This window comes from Muntiacus reevesi, chromosome 2 (genome assembly GCF_963930625.1).
Source record: "Muntiacus reevesi chromosome 2, mMunRee1.1, whole genome shotgun sequence".
NCBI classification, from domain to species: domain Eukaryota; kingdom Metazoa; phylum Chordata; class Mammalia; order Artiodactyla; family Cervidae; genus Muntiacus; species Muntiacus reevesi.
The window spans coordinates 262,633,601-262,656,398 of NC_089250.1; the positions used below are offsets into that span (position 1 = coordinate 262,633,601).

At 46.0% G+C, this 22,798-nt stretch overlaps 2 long non-coding RNA genes across 4 annotated transcripts; one reads left to right on the forward strand and one right to left on the reverse strand.

Annotated features, from left to right (window-relative positions):
• Positions 1-74: 74 nt before the first annotated feature.
• LOC136161368 (uncharacterized) lies at positions 75-8,696 on the reverse strand. Of its 3 annotated transcripts, XR_010661715.1 has the most exons (5): positions 8,609-8,696; positions 4,524-7,173; positions 4,325-4,415; positions 3,791-3,872; positions 75-2,163 (listed from the first exon to the last, which is right to left on the reverse strand). It is a non-coding gene; the product is annotated as an uncharacterized lncRNA (long non-coding RNA). The 3 variants fall into 3 exon arrangements; XR_010661716.1 differs by lacking the exon at positions 8,609-8,696 and having other exon boundaries at positions 107-2,163; positions 3,791-3,947; positions 4,524-8,599; XR_010661714.1 differs by lacking the exon at positions 8,609-8,696 and having other exon boundaries at positions 112-2,163; positions 4,524-8,599.
• On the forward strand, positions 6,560-17,080 carry LOC136161369 (uncharacterized). Its single transcript, XR_010661717.1, has 3 exons — positions 6,560-6,670; positions 15,039-15,149; positions 16,724-17,080. It is a non-coding gene; the product is annotated as an uncharacterized lncRNA (long non-coding RNA).
• The last annotated feature ends 5,718 nt before the right edge of the window (positions 17,081-22,798 follow it).

Sequence of the window (22,798 nt, forward strand, 5' to 3'; positions counted from 1 at the left end):
GTTTTAGATAAATTTATAAAAATTTTAAAATTCATGTAAATTGAAAAATATAAATTATATACATTTTAATTTATATTAATATTTAATTAATATAGTCTCATTATAGTATATTAAGGAAAGGTTGATGCTGAATCACGCAAAGATGCTGGAGGAGAAGAATTCAATCCAGAGACGAGGCTTGAGGGCCAGAGACGAGGCTTGATCGCTCAGAGCTTTTGTGTAATAAAGTTTATTAAAGTATCAAAGGGATAGAGAAAGCTTCTGACATAGACATCAGAAGGGGGCAGAAAGAGTACCCTCTTGCTAGCATTAGCCATGGAGTCATATACTCTCAAATTAGTTATTACAGTGAATCAAAAGCCTGTCTGGCGGTGGTAAAGACCTCAGCAGACCCACTCCCAGGATTTACACTTTGAGACACAGGACGAGCCAGGAGGGTTTTTCCAGGGACTGCTGTCAAGCAGGATACATTATTGTTATACACTCCTAAGGAATGTAGAGGGAAAGAAAGTTTGTCCTTTCTTCCTCCTTGAGAATTCCAGGCCCCTCTCTCCTTGGGGACCCCTGGACTTCCTATCAACCTGCCTAGGAATTGACTCTCTCATCCCCCCTTTGCTTTTAGGAGAATTATGTTGCCAAGGGAAAGGGGCGCCGTTCTCGTTCCATAACTACTTCCTGCTGTTTAGGGGCGTGGTCCCTAAGTGGTTGAGGCAACATATTCTCCTAACCCTCGTATTGAGGGTCTCTCATCCAGGGGTCCCAAGGAAGATTTGGAAGAGGCTGTGGCACTCGTAGGAGCTTGGACAGCCATTTCTAACTTAAAAGCCTTCATGGACTAGAAACAAATCCAATCACACAGTTACAGATGCAGAGAGTAAACAACAAAAATAGAACAATCAGAATTATTGTAATCAAGATAGCTTTCCACCCTGGGGAACTAGTTAACGTCTCCCAAAGTGAAGCAATTGAGGCTTCAGGAGTATCCATAGCCCCAGTCATCTTGGTCATGTGTTTAGTAAAATGAGGAACATTAGTGCTCATCTCAGGTATATACGTACAGTATTGGGTATGAAGAATGGCACAACTTCCTCCTTGTGCAGCTGTCAGAATATCTAAAGCCAATCCGTTTTGTAAAACCACCTTTCTAATTTGTGTTTGTTCAGTATTAAGAGCTGAACTAGCTTTTTGAGAATCTTGTAATGCCCGTTGAGTACAACTAGTCAAAGCATCCACTCGTAGCATAACATCTGTAGTTCCCAAAGAGGGAACAAACACTGCAGCCAAATAATCATACCAGTGAAATACAGACCTTGCCCACCGAGTTATAAGGTGGGGTAAATGAGCAGGCTTCTCTGGAAGCTCTGAAAACGTAAAGCCGTGAGTAAAGGCTAGACCTAGGGTGCATCTCCCTATCCATCCAGGGGGACGCCATGCCCATAGGTAAGAGCCACATGTCCAATAAGTCCCGTTTGGAGCAAGCCAGCATGACATAGATATCCAGTCCCAATCAGTGCCTGGCCAGACAAAGGGAGGACCTGAAGTGGGGTTGGAAAACATGGGAATGATTACATTGCATATTCCCTGAGGCAAAAATCCCAAGTGTTTTCAATCACTATAACTTAAGTTGTTGACTAATTTCTGGGGATGGCTCTATTTGTTCCCAGAAAATAGGGCAGTAGATATTAGATGTCCTTTTTCAGGAGTTAACCATATAACCTCATCCCATGTTTGATAAACGTCAGGTAAAAAACCATTAGATTTAGAGCTATTTGCCTTGTGTGTAGCAAAATAGTCATTGAACCGAGACAATGTATAATCAAAACTAAACGTCACATTATGTCCATAGTTAAAGAACAACACGTTGCACCCGTCCATTTTAGGGTTGTTAGATGTCATCAGTTTAAGAAGTGGCATCACATATGATTGTTGTCGAAGGTATTCGCAGACCTGGAGAAAGTCTTTTCCTTGAAGTGGAGATGTCCACCACGGGAAGCCTTCCACTGATGAAGAGGGGAGCGCGCCACAAACCCAGCAGTTAGACCGATTGTCGAATGCAGCAAAGGAGTGAGCCCAGGACAGGAAGGCCTTGTCTTGAGGATCAGACGGCAGACTCAGGATTTTTGGAGTCAGCATAAGTAGGCTCACACAGGTTCTCAGGCCCATCTGAAAAGTACAAAGTCAGAGAATAGAAAGTAAAGACATAAAACAAAGTCCCTTAGTTCTGGTCAGGGTGCCACCTCTTAACTCGAGTGTGATCTACCCATGAATCAATTTCTGGCACTCTGAGAGCTGTGGGAGAAGAAAGAATAACCTGGTAAGGGCCTTCCCAGAGGGACTCGAGGGAGGGGCCCCCAGGCCCCAATGTTTTTAGGAGGACCTCGGTTCCTGGCTCAAATAGAGGCTTGCTTGACTCAGAGGCTGGGTCAGGAGTCGTCTCCTGGAGCTCTGTTTATGCCAGTTGAAAAGCTGAGAGCTGAGTTACATAGTTAATTCCAAGGCTTCAGGGTCTATAACAATGTCCGTGCGTAAGAAAGGCCTTCCATAAATACATTCAAAGGGGGACAGTTCCTCCCTTTTGGGGGCAGCTTGAGCCCTCATTAGGACAGGAGACCCTCCAACTGGCCACCGTTCACCGTCTTCCAGTGGGTACTGCGGTCATGCAGTATCACATAGGAAGACCAGGTGTGTCTTCTTTAAGCCCTGGGGATCAAACCTATCCCAGTTTTTCAGGATACAGTTCAAAGGGGTGAGGCTGGAATTGTCAGCTCCCATCTATAAGAGAGAAAAAAAGTGACCAGCGCCCTCTTTCTACCGGAGGCATCCCTCCCTGCTCTAGATGGGGGTGTAGACAGACTTTGCACCAAAGCTTTACTTTCCTGGTCGGACTTAGTCTGTCCCTTACCGACTCAGGCAACATACTCAGCCCTCCCGGTTCTACCACCGAGACGGGATGGAGATGTACCAGGGGCAGACCTGATGGCATCCCTGACTGACGTCTAGCTCCTCACCATTAAAACCTTGCTTACCTCTGATGCCACCCAGGGTGCAATCAGAGTAACCTTCCGGAATGCCTCCCAAGCTGAGACTGCTGGGGGAAACATTCCGTCACCTGAGTGCCTGTGCACGACCCTGAATATATTTCTGACCACAATAAGACCGATACAAACATAAAACTGAGATGTTCCTTCCAAGCGTCACCAGACCAGTATAAGAGCCTCCTCTGGTCCACTAAAAGCCAGCGTTACCAAAGAAGAAAAACCCCATTACAGTTTTAATCAGAGTAACCTTTAACCTCAGAGATGCTTTTGGAGCTAGAGCTTCATCTAGCTTCCAAACTTTCCATGCCTAGCGAGGCTAGGCGCTTCCTGACTACCAATCCAAGTTTGGGACCTAAGTCATAGTACACAGTAACAGCATAGATCACAAGTCCCTTGAGAGTCTATGATCTGACAGATTAGGTTAGTACTTCTAATTCCAAGGAGTTAGGAAATGATCAGAGACCGAAAAGTTTGACCGAGAAAGGAGAGTTCGGTCCACACACTTTGTCCATTTCTGGTCGGTCCCCGAAGGAGACATTGGGTGCCTCTTGGCATTGGCAGATGGTATAAATCCCCGACAGGTTTCTGCCATAAGCCGTATAAGGTCGCCGCGGAACCACAGAGAAGGGCTCCTCACTTGCTTTGCGCAGGGCATGTCATTCATTCACACAAGCACACCGTAGAGTTAGTAAACTACAGCAGGAAACATATTCGCTAGGAGAACAAAAAACTAGAGCTCCAAGCATCCTTACCTTGTCCTGAAGAATCCCAGATGAGCCCCCAACATGAAAGGCTGTTGCTGAACCTCAGGAAAGATGCCGGGATTCTTGGCCTCTGGAGGAGAAGAAGAATTCAATCCGGGGCCAGAGACGAGGCTTGATCGCTCAGAGCTTTGTGTAATAAATTTTACTAACGTATAAAGGAGATAGAGAAAGCTTCTGACATAGGCATCAGAAGGGTGCAGAAAGAGTACCCCATTGCTAGTGTTAGCAATGGAATTATGTACTAATTAGTTATTACACTGAATCAAAAGGATGTCTGGAGGTTGTAAACATCTCACTAGACCTACTCCCATGATTTACACCTTAAGGTAACAGGATGAACCAGAAGGTTTTTTTCAGAGACTGTCCTCAAGCAGGACACATGATTGTTATATAATCCTAAGGAAGGTAGGGGCACAAAAAAGTTTGTCTTTTCTTCCTGCTTGAGAATTCCAGACCCCTCTCTCCTTGGGGACCCCTCGACTTCCTATCAACCTGCCTAAGAGTGGATTCTCTCAGACTTACCCAGATGCTGGCCAAGGTGTCTCCATATCCCCGATGCTTTCTCCTTCCTCCAAATAATTCTTTGGAGCAGAAAAATTCAGGCTGGCAGAGGCTGGAGAAAGAAAGAAACTTCTTTAAGGCAAAGGTGGCCTCCCCAGCTTCTAGGATGGTCCTCCCTCACCCTCCACTTCTGACTCAGCCCCACTGCCTGGATGAGTACCTGGTATGTCAAGCTCAGCCTTCTTGATAAGGGTCCCAGGCAACCTGGTCGCTGAAGGAATCTTCCAACCTTCTGCCTTCTCAAAAGCGGCTGGCATGGAGGAATGACCTCGGAGAGTCTGATCAAGCCAGGGGACCACCATGGGGCTGCCCGTAAGTCAACCCTATATTGAACGCACAATTTGTTCCCCAAATCCAGCCTCCATACAGTGGTGCAGGATGAAACTTTTAAGGAAGAGTTGGGTGAAGTAGAAAGAAATTAGCTTTACTGTTTGGCCAGCAAAGAGGGCCATAGCAGGCAACGCCTTAAGTCTGTGTCCCAGCCTGGTGGTGGTACTGAGGCGTCTCACAGTGTTTATGGAGCCGTGGTCGGTGGTGAGGTAACGAAGAGGCAGCGTCATCAACCTTCTGGTTCCAAGTGGTCTGGGGTTGGCGTGCTTGTGGGCAACATACAGTTAACTTCCTCCACCTGGTAGGGGTTTCAGTATCCGCTAAACAGTTCACATATAAGGCACAGAACAATATCTATAGACCTTGAAGAGGAACTAAATAAAGGTCCTTGACTTTGTCTACTGGCTGAAGTATTATTAGTTTGGCTAGTTTGACTGTTTTCCTTTACTTTCTGCATTTTCTCACTTCTCTGATTAAATTCATTCTTTTAAAAAATTTTTTACTTTTTATTTTCCAGCCACATCGCACAGCAAGTAGGATACTTGTTCCCCAACCAAAGATCAAACCTTCATTCCCTGTAGTGGAAGTTCAGAGTCTTCACCCACTGAACTCCCAAGGAAGTCCCCAAATTTATTCTTTGATGAAAGTTTTTCTACAGACAAAAGGCAGGCGGAAGGCTTGGCTGGGGATCTTTTCTGGGAAAGCCTCATAGGGTCCTGCCCGCTCACCATCTGGCCCCTCCCCTGCTCTGCACCCGGCTGGAGTCTCAGTCAGCACAGAACCAGGCAGAAGACCACATGACCGTTTCGTAATCCTTTACTTCCCCAGGGTCACGTCTATTCACTGCCAGGAAGGCAGAGTGCGCGTGTTGCTTATAACAGCAAAAGTTCGATTTCTAAATGCTTGCCAGTGTTGGAGGGAATCACAGTTTAGTGGCCAACACAGGACGCCAAGCTGGTAATCTGAGTCTCCCGATCCTTGTTATCACGTTAGTGATGTCTCCGCAGTTTTAAATCAGTCCTCTCTCTTAGACAGAGGAGTCGGTATTTATAATTAATAAGGATATCCGAATCTCTACTGTTAACTTCCCTCAATGATGCGGCTTCTTAAACAATAATACACGATGTCGTCTTCTAAGATTTCGTAATGATAGCATAGATTCCGAACATATATACAAGAAGAAATTAAACCATAATGACTTCTGCTGGTTGGCGACCAAACATCTTTTAAAAGATGTATATGATATTATTTTCTGAACAATTCACGTTTAACTGGTTGCTATCTTGTGTAGTACAAATATCAGCATCCCTTGGACTGGGCAACCCAACAGTTCAAGGGTTTCAGGGCTTGTTTCGTTCCATACATCATTAATTTATCTATAGGAAACCCACGGAAAATATATATTATGCATATAAACATACGCGTCTGACCGTGACCCCCATAGACTATGTAGCCCCTTAGGTTCCTCTGTCCATGGAATTTTCCAGGCAGGGGCACTGGAGTGGGTTGTCATTTGCTACTCCAGGGGATCTTCGTGACCCAGAGATTCAACCTGCATCCTTGCATCTCCTGCATTGGCAGACGGATTCTTTACTACCGTGTCACCTGGGAAACCCCATATTATATATGGATTTCTTATTATACATACTATTATAATACATATCAAACACTGGTATGTATCTGGTACATGTATTTTGCTTTGACTTTCATTTTCTTTTCCATTGAGAGTTTTGTTCTTTTCATTACTTAAAATTTCTTTTCCCTAGGGGTATAGTTGATTTACAATGTTGTGTTAGCTTCAGATATATAGCAAAGTGAGTCAGTTATACATATATCCACTCTTTTCTAGATTCTTCTTCCATATAGGTCATCACAGAGTACTGAGTAGAGCTCCCCGCGCTACAGAAGGCCGTTATTCCTCATCTATTTTATACACAACCTCAGGCTTCCAATTCATCCCTTCCCACCTTACCCCAGGTAACCATAAGATTGCTGTCTACATCTATAACTTTATTTGTTTTGTAGATAAGTTCATTTGTACTCTTTTTTCATTTCCCAGTTGGTGTGTTTTAGATACTTTTGGTTAGATAAAACGAAAGGCTAAACATAATCTATTAAGTGGGAGAAAACAGCGGCAAATACTACATGATATCACTTCCATGAGGAATCTAACGAAATACCACAAACTAGTATATGTAGCAAAAAAGAAGCAGACCCATGGATATATTGAACTAAATAGGGGTTTCCAGTGGGGGAGGTGGCTAAACATAGTGGAGAAGGAGTGGGAGGAACAAACCACCAGAGTAAGACAGACACAAGGATGAACTATACAATACGGGGAATATAGCCACTACTTTGTAATAACTGTAAATGGAAAGTAAGCTTTAATCATTCAGTGCACTTCAGTTGCTCAGTCGTGTCCGATTCTTTGCGACCCCATGGACTGCAGCAGGCCAGGCTTCCCTGTCCATCTGCATCAACTTCAATCATTATAAACAATGAAATAAACGTTACATTAGATTTTTTTAAAAGGGAGTTGAGTCTGGGGGAGCCGGGAAAGGGGGGAAGTGAGGGAGGCCAAAGGAGGAGGTCTTGCGGTGGGACTAGAGCATAGGGCAGGAGGGCAGGGTTTCCAGGCTCTGCTGGACCCGGCTGGGAAAGGCAGCGCGGCTCTGAGCTCGGCAGGGCGTCCAGCATTTGGGGAAGCCCTGGCGGAAAGGGAATGTCCATCTCTGGGCTTCAGATGTCCTCCGCTGAGTTTCCAAAGTGCTGAGACGTGTGAGGAAGTGAAACTGAGAGCACAGTGGCGGCTGAAGAGGAGCCAGAGCCAAGGGGAGAGGGGAGCGCGGGCAGAAGCATCCAGAACACGAGGGCACAGGATGAGTGAGAATGACGAAGACTGTGGTAGGCAGAGCCCAGAAGGATCTAGAACAGCCGGGAAGCGGCTCTAGGGGGCAGGGCATGAAGAGCGGGTTCCTCCCTTCCGTGAAGGGAAGGGAAAGCGGGGTGAGGGCGGGGCCTCTTGTGCAGTTTCATTTCTTGAGGCAACAAGAGGCCTCAGTCACATCTCCCGCTGTTGGAACCGCCAGCCTCCAGGCCCCCCTTGGGAAGCACAGAACTTGCTGGTATCCACACCGTCCACACTCTCCCTCCCAGAACGCTCCTTACACTTTGAGGGCTCCGGGTGGCGTGGAGCTTCTCCTTCCCTCTGTTCTCGCCCAATTCTCTCCCTTGCCCGGAGCCCACGCATCCCTGACTCCTCTCAAGGCCCCACGGCTCCTCGCCCTCCCCTCAGGTCGGGATCCGCCCGCCCCAAACTCCCAGGTCGGCACCCACGGGGCACATGCCCATTAAAGGTTCACTTGGCAGCCCCCCTGCCCCCCCACCATTGACCAGACCCCCAGATAGAGTGGGCAACTTCCTGGCCAGCCAGGCGCCCTTCCCCAGCAGACTGGGTGACCCTGCCGCGAAAGAGCATCCAGTCCAGGACATGACGGAAAAACCATTCCTCCAGGGAGAGGAAGCCCAGAAGCCCTTTTGTAACCTCTGCCCAGCAGTAACCGAATAAAGCCTGTGTTTCTCAAAGCGGGGAAACAAAATGAAAAGCCACCCTCCCCCCACAAAGAAAAAAGAAACCCAAACACAGTTCACAAAGATACTATAGACCCCAAGTGGATATATAAATAGAAATCAAGCCACAATCACTTCTGTTGGTTGGTTACCCATCTTTTCAAATATATATATGCTCTTATTTTTAAAAAATTTCATGTCCAGCCACTTGTATGCCACCGAAGCTATCTTGCGTAGTAAAAATATCAGTATCCCTTTGGTAGGGTATGGGATCAACCAATTTAAGGCTCTCAGGTATTGCTCCATTCCACATGTTGTTAAAATATCTTTTATAAATTTTGTTACCTCCTGTGTGAGAAGTTCTGTCAAAACCTGCGCAGGAACTTCCAAGACCTTGTCCATGATCAGCGAAACAAGTGAGGACATGGAGAAAGCTCGAGTTGTGAGCTTCCTGAGACTGCACCCTGAGTTTACAGCCTCCAGCGTGGGCGGAGCCTTTCTACAGAGGAAGTGTTTTGGCCAATGAGCAGGTGATACGTAACAGGGCATCACTTGATGTATAAGGTTACTTTCCCTTTCACTTGTTTGATGGCCAAAATGTTGGATGGTAAAAATTCTCTTAAAAAAAAAATTTAAGAAAATGATCAGATGCTCTGGGAAACTATATCAGACCCTTTGGAAACAGAGGTGGCAGTGAGGAATGATAAGAAAGCTTAGGGTTGTGACCTGGGGTGAGGTGAGGGACAATAAGATGCCAAAGGACCGTCAGGGTTAAACTGTCACTTAAAAAAGGACGCTCTCCAGACCCAGCCCAAGGGCGGGATTTTCAGAGAAGAGCTCCATGTAGTACCTGTTAGAGTCTCAGAATCAAGGCCTTGGTGTTGGAGATCTCTGGGTTGAGTGTGTGTTTGTGTGTGAATATGTATCCATGTATGTCCATTTGCGTGTATGTATGTAAGTATGTGCCTACATGCGTGTGTGTACACGGGTGTGTGTGTGTCTGTGTTTCTATGTGTTTTGCATCTGTTTGTAGAGGGAGTCAGCGATACGCAGCACAAGTCTCCTGGCACACAGGAGTCCCCTTTGGGAAGAGGAGCGGGTGGAGAAAGGGTCCAGGAAAGAGGCTGCAGAAGGAGACTGGAATCCTTTGGGGCTAGAAAGGCAGAGTTTGAGCAGGAGTGGGGGATGTCAGGACCGTGGAGGAGACAGAAGTCTCGAGCTGAGGGCACCGGCGATTCAAAACAGGAAGGACATGAGGAGTGGGGGTGGGGGCCAGAATAGGGTTCCTGGACTCCAACCCTGGGGAGGTGAGGGAAGGGCTTGGGGTAGGGCCTAGAAGGCAGGACAGGAGGGCAGGGTTTCCAGGTTCCAGCTGGGACCAGGCTGAGCAGGCAGGGTTGCTCTCAGAAGGCGTCTGGTTGGGGCCGCCAGCGTCTGCGGAAGCCCTGCAGGAAAATGAGTGTCCACGGGGGGGCGCCAAACGCTCTTCCGTGGAGTTTGCAAGACGGTGAAATGTGGGAGTGGGTGAATCTAACTGAGGCCACACGGAGGCCGAAAAGGATCCAGGCCCCAGGGAGCGGAGGGTATAGTGGGCAGAAGAATCCAGAATCCAAGGAGTGGGAAGGGGAGGAAATGGAGGATGGGGCAGGCCTAGGAGTGTGCAGAGCCCAGAAAGATCTAGACGAGGGACGAGTTTAGCGGGCAGGGGATGAAGAGGAAGTTGCTGTCCTGGGGGATGGGAGGGGAAATCGGGGTGAGGAGTGACTCTGCAGAGATGGGATTACTTGTGTAGTTTCTGCTTTTCGGGCAAAAAGAGGCCTCAGGCGCATCCAGCCTTTGGAACCGCCAGCCTCCCTTGGGAAGCTCAGAGCTTGCTGGAGTCCGCACCATCCACTGGCGTCCCTCCTGGGGACGGGCCTTCCACTGGGAGGGTTCTGCTGTGGCGCAGAGCTTCTCCTTCCCTCTGTTCTGACCCTATTCTATCCCTTGACGACTGGCTCCCGGGCCCTGTGCGCCCCCTACGCCTCTCAAGGCCGCGCTGGCGCCTCTGGTCCCTCTGCTCATATGGGGAACCTGCCTCCCAAGCTCCCAAGTCTACCCTGTTCAAGCAGTCTGAGCGCGGGTTGGAAAAGCATTTCCAGACCCAGGGCATTTCAGAAGGGAGTGAGGTTATTAAAAACAACGAGCAGAGAGAGAGTGGGCACTGCGAGCGCAGCTGGCTGGCAACTGCTGACAGACCAGGGAGAGTCCGCAGTGTTCATGAGTTAATAGCTAACTTTTGTAGCCTTTAAACAAAGAAAATTCCTGCTGGGAGGGTGGCATTAGGTGATTGGTTGGGACGCTATAGGGTGTTTACTGGAGCGGGCATCTTTGCCTAATGGGGCGTCAGGCAGCTTTTTAGTTACTATTAGGGGGCTTTTGGCAACAGTTAGAAAGTGGGACAGTCAGCTTTCGAGGTGACCTTGGTTCTGGGCTCTGCTTCTGTGGCCTTGGTGCAAGACCTCACAGCTGTGGCCTGGGGCAGGATTCTGTGTTCCCCCCTCTTCTTATTAATGGGCCACATCTTTGGCCCCTTTACACCTGCTCATGTCTAACAACCTGCCTATCCTCTCCTGGGACCTGGGGACCCAAGTCATTGGGGAAAGGGGCAGAAACCGCTCTGGCTTCTTCCTGCTGGACAGGAGGGTCATGGGGTCCTGGGTCCCAATGCCCACACTGTGTCAGGGTGCATTTTTGGAGGGAGATGAGCGTCTATGGAATGAGAAAACCTCCTGTTCTGGCGTAGTCCGTGTGTCAACCAGCTGGTATCCTTGTTGCATGAGCATCTAGAGATTTTATTTGTTTTCTAGAAGAAACAAACTTGACAAGAAGGTTAGAGATACATGGCCTGAAGATTAGTAGAAGTAGAAAAGCTGCCAAGGGGCCTAAAAGAGGGGCTAGTCAGGAGATCTAGGGCCAGACATTGGTCTGTGATGTTGGTGCTTCTCTAGGTATGAGAAGATGCAAGAATTGGGGTTCATGGAAATCTTTATTTGAAAATGCCTAACTATCTGAAGGCTTGTCCTGCCAGTTTTTCTTAGAGCAGAGAACGACTCATTCGTGATTTCTACCCTGAATTCCCTTCTGCGGGTGTACACGGTCCGCAGCTGTAGTGGCTCCTGATTTCATCTTTGCAGAGGCAGATGGCAAGTGCCAGTTTCCAGTCGCAGGCTCCGATCATGGCCATAGATTTGACCATGGTTTCGGGGGCATACTGTGATCATTTTGTCCCATGATGTTAGGAATGCTCGTTTCCAGGTCTAGCGAAGATGCTTTGATTGTCCACTCAGTGCACTGTTACTGGACTAGGCTATGAAGGTAGCAAAAGTCCTGGATCATATCTGCCTTACCAGTAGTCTCTTATAGTCCATGAAAATATTCCGTATTTTTGCTACTTCTCATGTCTACAGTTACATTGTTATAATCATTGATCTCATATGGAACTATAGATCATCATTTCATTAGAGACTCAGTCACACAATTGGTAATGTAAGAGACAACAATTCTGTAAAATAGGCAATAGAGAAAGCAATATAGCTAGCAGTAATAGTAACGTCACAAGTAAGAGTTTAAGAACTTTTATTAGGTGTAGCCCAGTGTTTACCTTGTCGTCTGACTTAGTTTGTTGAATGACTAGAATCTGGTGTTAATCTTCTGGTTGTAGATCATGGAGCATCTGATCTTTATCCCAAGATCGTTTATGAAGTTAGTCTTCAGAAACAAACTTAGGATGTCCTCTTATTAATGAAATTTTATAACAACAAATAAGTATTTCAGAAGTGAATCTTAGTAAACACTAACCTTAATTAAGAAAACTAGGATTTAATATGCGACAAGATTTTTTCCGGATTTCAGGAAAGAGTTTTCCTGGAACCAGCAGTGACGCACCTTCTGATGATTCTCTGAAACGTGGAAGGCATTCTTTGGAATGATTCAGAGGCTGCTCCTAGGCCTCTGTAAATTACATCATGCCAGAGGGAGGGAAAGTGAAAGAAACAGAGAAGACAAGCTGAGGAATCTGCTGTTTAATCCCGCTAGGAGGTGGTGGCCTGGGGAATATGCTCAGTGTTTTGCTTGAACCAACATGGCACGTACAGTGCACGGAAGTTGTCTCAGGGGCAGAAGCTCTGATAGCCTGATCTGTTCCGTGACTCCCCGAATTCTGCCACGGTGTCTTCTAGCAGCAGGCACCCTAGTGGCTTTTAAATGCCTGACCCATGCCAGCACACTGTTGATTTGCCTCGTCCTCAGTTGGAAAGGAGTCAGAAAGAGAGCCCCTCACCCATTTGGGTGGTAACTACCGGGGCACAGTGAGCCGTGGGCCTTTGGGACACACCAGAGGGCAGCCCTGGCCGGAGTTCCTCAGTTGCTTCCACAGCCACTTGCCTGTCCGCAGAGGGCCCAAGGAAAAAGACAAGAGCAGAGGAGACTGGGGGAGAGCCCCCCGAGAGCAATCCCCATATAGGCCACCATTGTTGAGGCGCTGTGAGCATGGGTTGGGAAAGAATTTACAGACACAGAGCACTTCAGAAGGGAGTGAGTTTCTTAAGAACAAAGAGCAGAGATAGAGGCGGCACTGCAAACGTAGCTGGCTGTCAACTCCTGAGAGTCAGGAGAGTTGACAGTGTTCATGAGTTAACAGCCAACTTGTATATCCTCAAGACATAAAAATTCCTGCTGGAAGGTTGGCGTTAGGTGACTGGCTGGGATGCTATGGGGTGTTTACTGGAGTGGGCACCTTTGCTTAATTGGGAGTCAGGAGGGTTGTTGGTGAAGTCAGGGGCTTTTGACCAGGCTACAGAGGGGCTCAGGCCGCTTTGGTGGAGACCTTGGTTCTGCGCTCTGCTTCTGTGGCCTTGGTGCAAGACCTCACACATGTGGCCTGGGGCAGGACTCAACAAGTTCCTCTTTTTAAATATTTATTTATGCACTTGGCTGTGGTGCGTCTTAGTTGTGGCACACAGGCTCTATAGCACGCAGGCTCAATAGTTGCAGCTCACAAGCTTAGTTGCTCCAGCCTGTGGGATCTTAGTTTCTCGACCAGGGATCGAACCCATGTCCCCTGCATTGCAAGACTGATCGTCAACCATTGGACCACCAAGGAAGTCCCACAAAGGAAGTTCTTGATGCACCTCGGAGTGTCCCATTAATGCCTAATCTCAATGTTGATTCTGAACCACGTCTTACCACCGAGAAGGCTGAGAGCCTTTTCTGCCTGCTGTTCCACTCCCCACTGGAATCATCTGGATAATTACCAGCAGTCGTCCTTAGTCAGGGATATCCCAGGTGGTGCAGTGGTAAAGAATCCACCTGCCACTGGAAGGAAACTCAAGATGTGGTTTCGATCCCTGGATCAAGAAGCTCCCCTAGGGGAGGAAATGGCCGCCCACTCCAGTTTTCTTGCCTGGGAAATCCCATGGACAGAGGAGCCTGATGGGCCAAGTCCATGGGGTCACATGGACAGAGGAGCCTGATGGGCCAAGTCCATGGGGTCACATGGACGGAGGAGCCTGATGGGCCAAGTCCATGGGGTCACATGGACGGAGGAGCCTGGCAGGCTACTTTGTGTCAGACACACACGCACACACACTCTGCCTGTCTCTGTCTCTCTCTGTCTCTCTCTCTGTGTCTCTCACTCTATCTCTCTCTGTCTCTGTCTGTCTCTCTGTGTGACTCTCACTATATCTCTCTCTGTCTCTCTCTGTCTCTGTCTCACTGTCTCTCTCTGTCTCCCTGTCTCTCTCTCTCTCTGTCTTTCTCTTCTGATCTGAGTAGGGGGAGGATTGTGCCCAGGAAAACATTCAGTTCTCATTGGAGACGCAGCAGATGCTCCCTGCAGACACAGACGGTGTCTCTGATGCTGCAGCTGGTGTGGTGATGGAGTCTCTGTGGGCAGAGCGGGTCTCAAGACCCTGTCCCTGTAACTATAGACTCAGGAGCCCCTGGTCCATCCTGCGTAACTCCTAGCTGCACAGAACTCTGGAGCAAAGAGCAGTCAGGGGAGTGCTTCTTTATGCTCCATCTCTGAGCGAAAAGCAGAGGGGGTCTCCAAGAGGAGAGAACCCTGGAGCTGTGTTTGTGCACTGACATTGTTGAGGACACGTGCTCTCCGTGCCCCGCTGACCACACCCCGGCTCTGGCTGGATGGAGGGATGACTGGGCAGCAGAGAGTGGGGTTTCCACTGGGGCTTTACTGAGCAAAAATTCCAATGAAATTTTGTTTTTCTTTTCTTTTTTTTGCTAACATAAAAGGCTTTATGGGATTTATTGAAGGTACCATATAAAACCTGGCTTTCTGGAGTCCCTGGGAATTTGCAGGTAATTATAATTCAGAGGGGAGCTCAGAAAGAATGAATGTCTATATTTCGTCTGTCTGTCGTGGGAGATGCTGGGGAGGAGAAGGCGGGGAGGTGCCCTGTGTGCAGACGCTGAGGGCGGAGCATCCGTGAGTGGTAAGGAGAGCAGAGCTCGTCGGCACAGGGCTCTCAGTGTGTTAGGAAGACAGGGGACAAAGGGGTAACAAACACAACAAAGTGTGAATTTTGTTTTAAGAGGAACAGAGCGGCTTGGTCGTGCTGATTGAGGATGAAGAGCAGCTGTGTCCGGGCAGGTGAAGCCCGCTGGGCTGGAGGTGGGGAAGGAGGGAGGAGAGTGCAGTGCTGGGAGGGAGGTTCCAGGAGGAGGGAGATTGTGAATCGCTGTGATGAAGCCAAACCGTGTTTCTTGCTTTTTCAAGGGAATTGAATTCAGCCGGATCTAGAGAGGAACTGAAGCCAGGATGGAAGTGAGCTGCTGAAAGTCTTAGGTGCCTGACGGAAGCTTGCCCTCCCCCATGTCCCTACCAGTGGTAAGTGATGAAACACTTTCTTTTGAAAGAGGAAAAAAACTCTTGGTTTCACTGATCTGTTTTTTTTTTTTTCCCGGTCTTTATTTCATTTAGTTTTGCTCTGATTTTTAATATTCCTTTCTTTCTGCTAACTTTGGGCCCAGTTTCTTCTCTTATTGTAGCTTCTTGTAGAATAAAATGAGCTTGTTAAGTATAAAGTTAACCTGTTAACCTTTCCTTTATAGGAAATGTTCTTTATTTTAAATTTTAGGAAAAAATCTCCAAACTTCTTATTATCAGTAAATAGAGATAAAGCACGTAATACAGGGCTAAAATAATACCCAGAGAACCTGAATATGTCTAGAAATAAATAACAGTAAAATGCTGTTTTCTTTCTGGATTTTTTCCCCCCAAAACGTAATTAGTTCACCTTGAAAAAAATTTGTATTCTAATTTGTATTGGTGTTGTAACTCTATATAAGAAACATCGTGCTGTTATTGAAAAATAAAAAAAAAACAAGTTTAATATATAGCCAGTTTTTACTGTAGTGGTGAGTTCTGTCAGGTATATTCTTATTGTTATGCTATAGAGCAGCAGTCCCCAGCATTTTGGGGACTGGTTTTGTGGAAGACAGTCTGTCCAGGGACCTGGGAGGGGGATGATTTCTGGATGATTCAAGTGCATTCGCAACAACTGGAAAAACTGTGCTCATGGGCACTTAATATTCAACAATCAATAGTCACTTAATTTTTACCAAGCTGAGGGTTGTCTTTTTCTTTCTGCTTATGGTTCCCGTTGCTGAGCAAACGCTTTTAAAGTCACTGAGGTCTTTCATTTGTTTAGTTTTGTTTTGTTTTGCATCACTCTAAGAGGTAGACCAAAAAAAGTTGTGATTTATGTCAAAGCATATTATACCTATATTTTCCTCAAGAGATTTAGATTACTGGCCATCTAGTTAGCTCTTTAATCAGTGTGGAGTTTCTTTTTTTCTCTGGGAGTGTCCTAATTTCATTCACTTTTTACTTGAGAAACCTCCCCGCTGTTCTGTGTACTGGCTGTTAACCATTGACATTGCCAGCATCACTGTAGCAGGGTTCCCCTCTCTCCACAACCTCCCAGCATTTATTGGTTTTAGACCTCTTGCCGATGTCCGTTCTAACCTGTGTGAGGTGATACCTCCTTGTAGTTTTGATTTGCATTTCTCTAAGGTTTCACCATGTTGAAATATGTTCATGTGATTTTTTAGAAAACAGTGAGAGTAAAACTGACCCCCCGAGATCGTCCTCTTGACTGTCTGCTGTGTTTTGAATTCCTTCTCCGTTACCAACCCAAGGACGTTTGTTGAGGGTTGGTGTGTTTTACTTACAGCCCCACAGACGTGGTGACCATTAAGTGCCCATGAGAACAGGTTTTTCAGTTGTTACCAAAAGTGGCCACTAGAGAACAGCACTTCTCAATGTTTCACTGTTGTTTTTCTTTTGTAGTTTAGCGTTCATTTTCTATTGGAGAAGAGGTGATTTCCGATGTTGTGTTTGTTATAGGTATACAGGAACTTGGTTTAGTTATACATGAACGTTTATCTGTTTTTTTTCAGATTATTTTCCCATCTCGGTTCCTTCCACGTGTTCAGTAGACTTCTGTGTGCTATTCACTAGGTCCTTTTGGATTATCTGTTTGATAAGTACTATGTATATGTTGGGAGGGATTGGGGGCAGGAGGAGAAGGGGACGACAGAGGATGAGATGGCTGGATGGCATCATCGACTCGATGGACATGAGTTTGAGTAAACTCCGGGAGTTGGTGATGGACAGGGAGGCCTGGCGTGCTGCGATTCATGGGATTGCAAAGAGTTGGACACGACTGAGCGACTGAACTGAACTGAACTGATGTATATGTTAATCCCAACATCTTAATGTCTCCCTTCCCCTACCTTTTTAAAAAATAAAAAATAATCATAAGGGGTTTTCTAACTCTGTGTGTTTCTGTTTATAAATTAGTTCATTTGAATAAAATTATAGATGCCACCTGTAAGTGACAAGACATTTCTCTTTGCCTCTCTGACAGACTTCACCCAATATGATAAATCTCTTGGTCCATCCATGCTGCGGCCAATGACATATTTTCGTTCTTTTAATGGCTGAGTGTATTCCAGTATATAGAGGACTAGTTACTCTTCATTTCTCTGTGGATGGACATTTTGGTTGATGCTCTGTCTTTGATATTGTCAATAGTGCAGCCCTGAAAAGACGGGTGCACGTGTCATTTAAAATGAATCTTCCTTCCGGATCTAAGGCAAGGAGTGGGCTTGCCAGGCCATGTGGTAACTCTATAGTTAATGTCTTAAGGAACCTCCATAATGTTTTACTTCATGGCTGCACCAACCCATTTACTTCCCTGCCCACAGTGTAGGAGGATTCCCTGTTCTCCGCTCCTTCAGGAACATTTAATCTTTGTAGATCTTTGAGAAGATGGACATTCTGAGGGGTGTGTGGTGATACCTTGTTGCCATTTTGATTTGCATTTCTCCAGTAATTAGTGATGCTGAGCAGCTTTTCTGGTGCTTTATGCCCACCTGGATGCCTTCTTTGGACAAATGTCCATTTAGATCTTTGGCCCATTTTTCTGTTGGGTTGATTGTTTTTTCAGTATTGAGCTGCATGAGCTGTTTGCATGTTTTGGAGATAAATTCCTTGTTTCTAAATTCAGTTGCAAACATTTTTTCCCCCATTCCAAGGTTAAAGTTTGGTTTATGGTTTCCCTTGCAATGTAAAAGCTTTTGAGGTTAGAGGCTCTTTTGTTGAGTTTTGTTTAATTTTTCATTATTTTAAAAGTGGATCTGTTAGGAGAAGGACACTGACTGAAACTGCCCACCCTGGCCAGGCACCATAGTAACCATTGCCATGAGTTGTTTTATGACAGGAGGTCCTGGTAAAGAGCATGAACTTATAAGCCACCACCAACCAGGAGAGGTCGGGAAAGGCCAAAAGGAGACACCACATGTCTGACCACCTCCCAGAATCCTTCTCTCTGGCATCCATCTGGACTGAAGAAGGCGTGCAGCACCGAAGGACTCTGAGTCAGAATGATCGGCTAAAGACAACGGAAACTAATCCCATCACCATAAATCCCGGGACTGCAGGCCGTGTGACAGAGCTGCTCTCCTGCGTTCTCTTCCCCTCCTGCTCTCCACCTGGGTGCCCTTTCCAAAAACAATCTCCCGCTTTGTCAGCACGTGTGTCTCCTGGGACAATTCATTTCCGAGTGTTAGACAAGAGCCCAGGTTCGGGCCTTGGAAGGGGTCCCCCTTCCTGCAACAGATCCAAAAGGGCTTGCTGCCATTTATGTCTAAATGTGTCTTCCCTCTAAATCCCTCAAGAGGTTTAGAGTAATTGTCCCTCAGTTTAGCTCTTTGGAGTTCTTTGTTTCTGTAGGGAGATAGGGAGTGTCATAATTTCATTCACTGTTCTCTTGTTTAAGGAACCTCCACCGTCTCCTCTCTATGGACTCTTAACAATTTACATTGACAGTATCAGTGCAGGAGAATTCCCTTTCCTCCAAAACCTACCAGCATTTATTGTTTGTGGACTTTCTGACAAAGGTCATTTTGACCAGTTTGAGGGGATTCCTCGTTGTAGTTTTGATTTGCATTTCTATAAGATTTTAGTGTGTGGAGGCTTTTCATATGATTTTTAAAAAATAACAAGAAAACAGTGTAAAACTGACCTGTGGAGATTGACCTCTCGTCATCTGCCCTCTTTTGAATGCTTTTTCCAGGACCTACTTGAGGACTTTTGTTGAAGACAGGTGTGTTTTGCTTACATTCTTGTGGGCCTGGTGAAAGTGTCCAAGTGAAAGTGAAAGTCGCTCAATTATGTCTGACTCTTTGCGACTCCATGGACTATACAGTCCATGGAATTCTCCAAGCCAGAATACTGGAGTGGGTGGCTGTCCCCTTCTTCAGGGGATCTTCCCAACCCAGGGATGGAACCCAGGTCCCCCACGTAGCAGGTCGCTGAGTGTCCAAGAGCAGAGGTTTTTCAGTTGCTGATACAAACGCGGCCACAAGGGGGCAGCATTTCTCCCTGCTCCAGCTGTGTTTTCTGTCTTGGTTTAGCGTTTCTTTTCTATTGAAGTAGGGTTGATATACGATGTTGTGTTTGTTTTAGGTACAGAACTTGGTTTTGTTATACATGAACATATATCTATTTTGGGGGGAGGAGGTCTTTTCCCATATAGGTTCTTTCAATGTATTCAATCAGTTCAGTTCAGTTCAGTCGCTAAGTCGTGTCTGACTCTTTGCGACCACACGAACTGCCGCAGGCCAGGCTTCCCTGTCCATTACCAGCTTCCGGAGCTTGCTCAAAGTCATGTCCGTGGAGTCCGTGATGCCCACCAACCATCTTATCCTCTGTTGTCGCCTTCGCCTCCTGCCTTCAACCTTGCCCAGCATCAGGGTCTTTTCAAATGAGTCAGTTCTTCACATCGGATGGCCAAAGTATTGGAGTTCCGGCATTTCCATCAGTCCTTCCAATGAATACTCAGGACTGATTTCCTTAAGGATGGACTGGTTGAATCTCCTTGCAGTCTAAAGGACTCTCAAGAGTCTTCTCCAATACCACAGTTCAAAAGCATCAATTCTTTGGCACTCAGCTTTCGTTATGGTCCAGCTCTCACATCTATACATGACTACTGGAAAAACCATACCTTTGACTAGATGGACCATTGTTGGCAAAGTAATGTCTCTGCTTTTTGATATGCTGTCTAGGTTGGCCATAGCTTTTCTTCCAAGGCGCACACTTCCTTTAATCTCATGGCTGCAGTTACCATGTGCAGTCATTTTGGAGCCCAAGAAAATAAAATCTCTCACTGCTTCCATTGTTTCCCCATCTGTTTGCCATGAAGTGATGGGACCAGATGCCATGATCTTAGTTTTCTGAATGTTGAATTTTAAGCCAACTTTTTCACCCTCCTCTTTCACTTTCATCAAGAGGTTCTTTAGTTCTTCTTTGCTTTCTGCCATAAGGGTGGTGTCATCTGCATATCTGAGGTTATTGATATTTTTCCCAGAAATCTTGAGTCCAGCTTGATTCCAGCTTGTGCTTTATCCAGCCCAACATTTCTCATGATGTACTGTGCATCTAAGTTAAATAAGTAGGGTGACAATATACAACCTTGACAGACTCCTTCCCCAATTTGGAACCAGTCTGTTGTTCCATGTCCAGTTCTAACTGTTGCATTTTGACCTGCATACAGATTTCTCAAGATGCAGGTCAGGTGGTCTGGTATTCCCATCTCTTGAAGAATTTTCCACAGTTTGTTGTGATCCACACAGTCAAAGGCTTTGACATAGTCAATAAAACAGAAGTCAATGTTTTTCTGGAACTCTCTTGCTTTTTTGATGATCCAGTGGATGTTGGCAATTTGATCTCTGGTTCCTCTGCCTTTTCTAAGTCCAGCTTGAACATCTGGAAGTTCATAGTTCACGTACTGTTGAAGCCTGGTTTGGAGAATTTTGATCATGACTTTGCTAGCCTGTGAGATGAGTGCAATTGTGGAGTAGTTTGAACATTCTTTGGCGTTGCCTTTCTTTGGGATTGGAATGAAAACTGACCTTTTCCAGTCCTGTGGCCATTGCTGAGTTTTCCAAATTTGCTGGCATATTGAGTGCAGCACTTTCACAGCATCATCTTTTGGGATTTGAAACAGCTCAACTGAAATTCCATCACCTCCACTAGCTTTGTTCATAGTGATGCTTCCTAAGGCCCACTTGACTTCGCACTCCAAGATGTCTGGCTCTATGTGAGTGATCACACCATCGTGATTATCTGGGTCATGAAGATCTTTTTTATATAGCTCTTCTATGTATTATTGCCACCTCTTCTTAATTAATGTCTTTGCTTCTGTTGGTCCATAGGGAAACCCAAAAGGAAAACAAGATAATCCTCAGAAAAAAAAGTGTTTGCAACCAAGGAGAAAATAAGGAATGCATTTCCCAGAGATGCAAACAACTCATGCTGTTCAGTTAAAAAAATTAAAAAATAGGCCAAAGACCTAAATGGACATTTCTCCCACTTAGGCAGCCAGATGGCCATAAAGTATGTGAAAAAATGCTCACATCACTAATTATTAGAGAAATGCCAATCAAAACTAGAAGTAGGCATCTTTTCAAGCCTGTCAGAATGGCCTGTCTCAAAAAGTCTATAGACAATAAATAGCAGAGAAGTTTTGGAGGAAAGGACTCTATCCTGCCTTCATGCTGGGAATGTAAACTGCTAACAGTCTGCTCAAAGGAGAGAATGGAGGTTCCTTAAACAAGTGAAAAGCAAATGAAATTATCAACACTCCCTAACCCCATACTGGAAAAGAAACTCCAAATCGATTAAAGAACTCAAAGAAGGGACGATTACTCTAAAGCTGTTGAGGAAAATATAGGCAGAACACACTTCGACAGAATTGGCAGCAAGTTGTTTATGGACCCACTCTTAGAATAATGAAAAATAAGACATAACTCAGCAAAAGGGCCCTCAGTAACCTGAAAAGCTATTGCCCAGCAAGGAAAACCCTAAAAAAAGAAAGGACAACAGACAGCATAGGAAAAAAGCAGTTTGCAACCAAACATAAAAAGTCAGAATTTATCTAGAAAACAGGCAGACAGCTCATAAAGCTCAGTAAAGAGAATAATAAAAAAAAAAAACCCAACCCAATAGAAAATGATGCCAAAGATCTAACTGAATATTTCGCTAAAAGCATCCAGAAGGATATAAAGCGCATAAAAGCTGCTTAGCATCGCTGTTAAATAAGTGCCTGTCACCTCACACCGGGCAGAATGGTCCTCCTCCAAAAGAGGAGCAAAGAGTAAGCGCTGCTGGGAAGAAGGGATTCTTCTACACTGGGGGCGGGGCTGGCAATGGGCAGGTCAGGTCACAAAGGAAAACAGCATGGAGGTTCTTAAACCACTAAATGCAGAGTTACCACTCACTCTGGCAAGCCCACCTCTTGCCTCAGATCCGGAGAAAATCATAATGTAAGGTGATATTTGCTCCCCTATATTCAAGACAGCAGACGTGAAAGCGTCAGGTGCTCAGTCCTGTCCGACTCTTTGCAACCTCCGTGGACTGTAGCCCAGCAGGCTCCTCTGTCCATGGGATTCTCCAGGCAAGAATACTGGAGTGGGTTGCCATTCTCTTATCCAGGGATCTTCCTGACCCAGGGATTGAACTCGCGTCTCCTGCATTGCCGGCAGATTCATTACTTTCTGAACCACCAGGGAAGCCAGATAGAAAATTAAAATTAGCCAGAAACAACAACAAAAGCCAGTGTGGAGCATGAGGAAATGCTGCCGCCTTGTGGCCATTTTGGGTAACAACAATGGAAACCTCCGCTGATGGGTACTTAAAAGTCAGTCTCCAAGCCTGAGGGGATGTGGGAAAAAACACCTATCCTTAACAATGGTCCTCAGGTAGGTTCTGGAAAAAGATTTCAGATCAGGGCAGACGGTCAAAAAGACAATCTTGAGAGATCATTTTTGCTCACAGTGTTTTTTCTTTTTAATCACATGAAAAACTTTCAACATCATGAATCTTATAAAAACTCAATCAAATATCTGTCAGAATGGCCTTTGTTAAAAAGTCTAAAACAATAAATTCTTGAGAGGTTGTGGAGAAAAGGG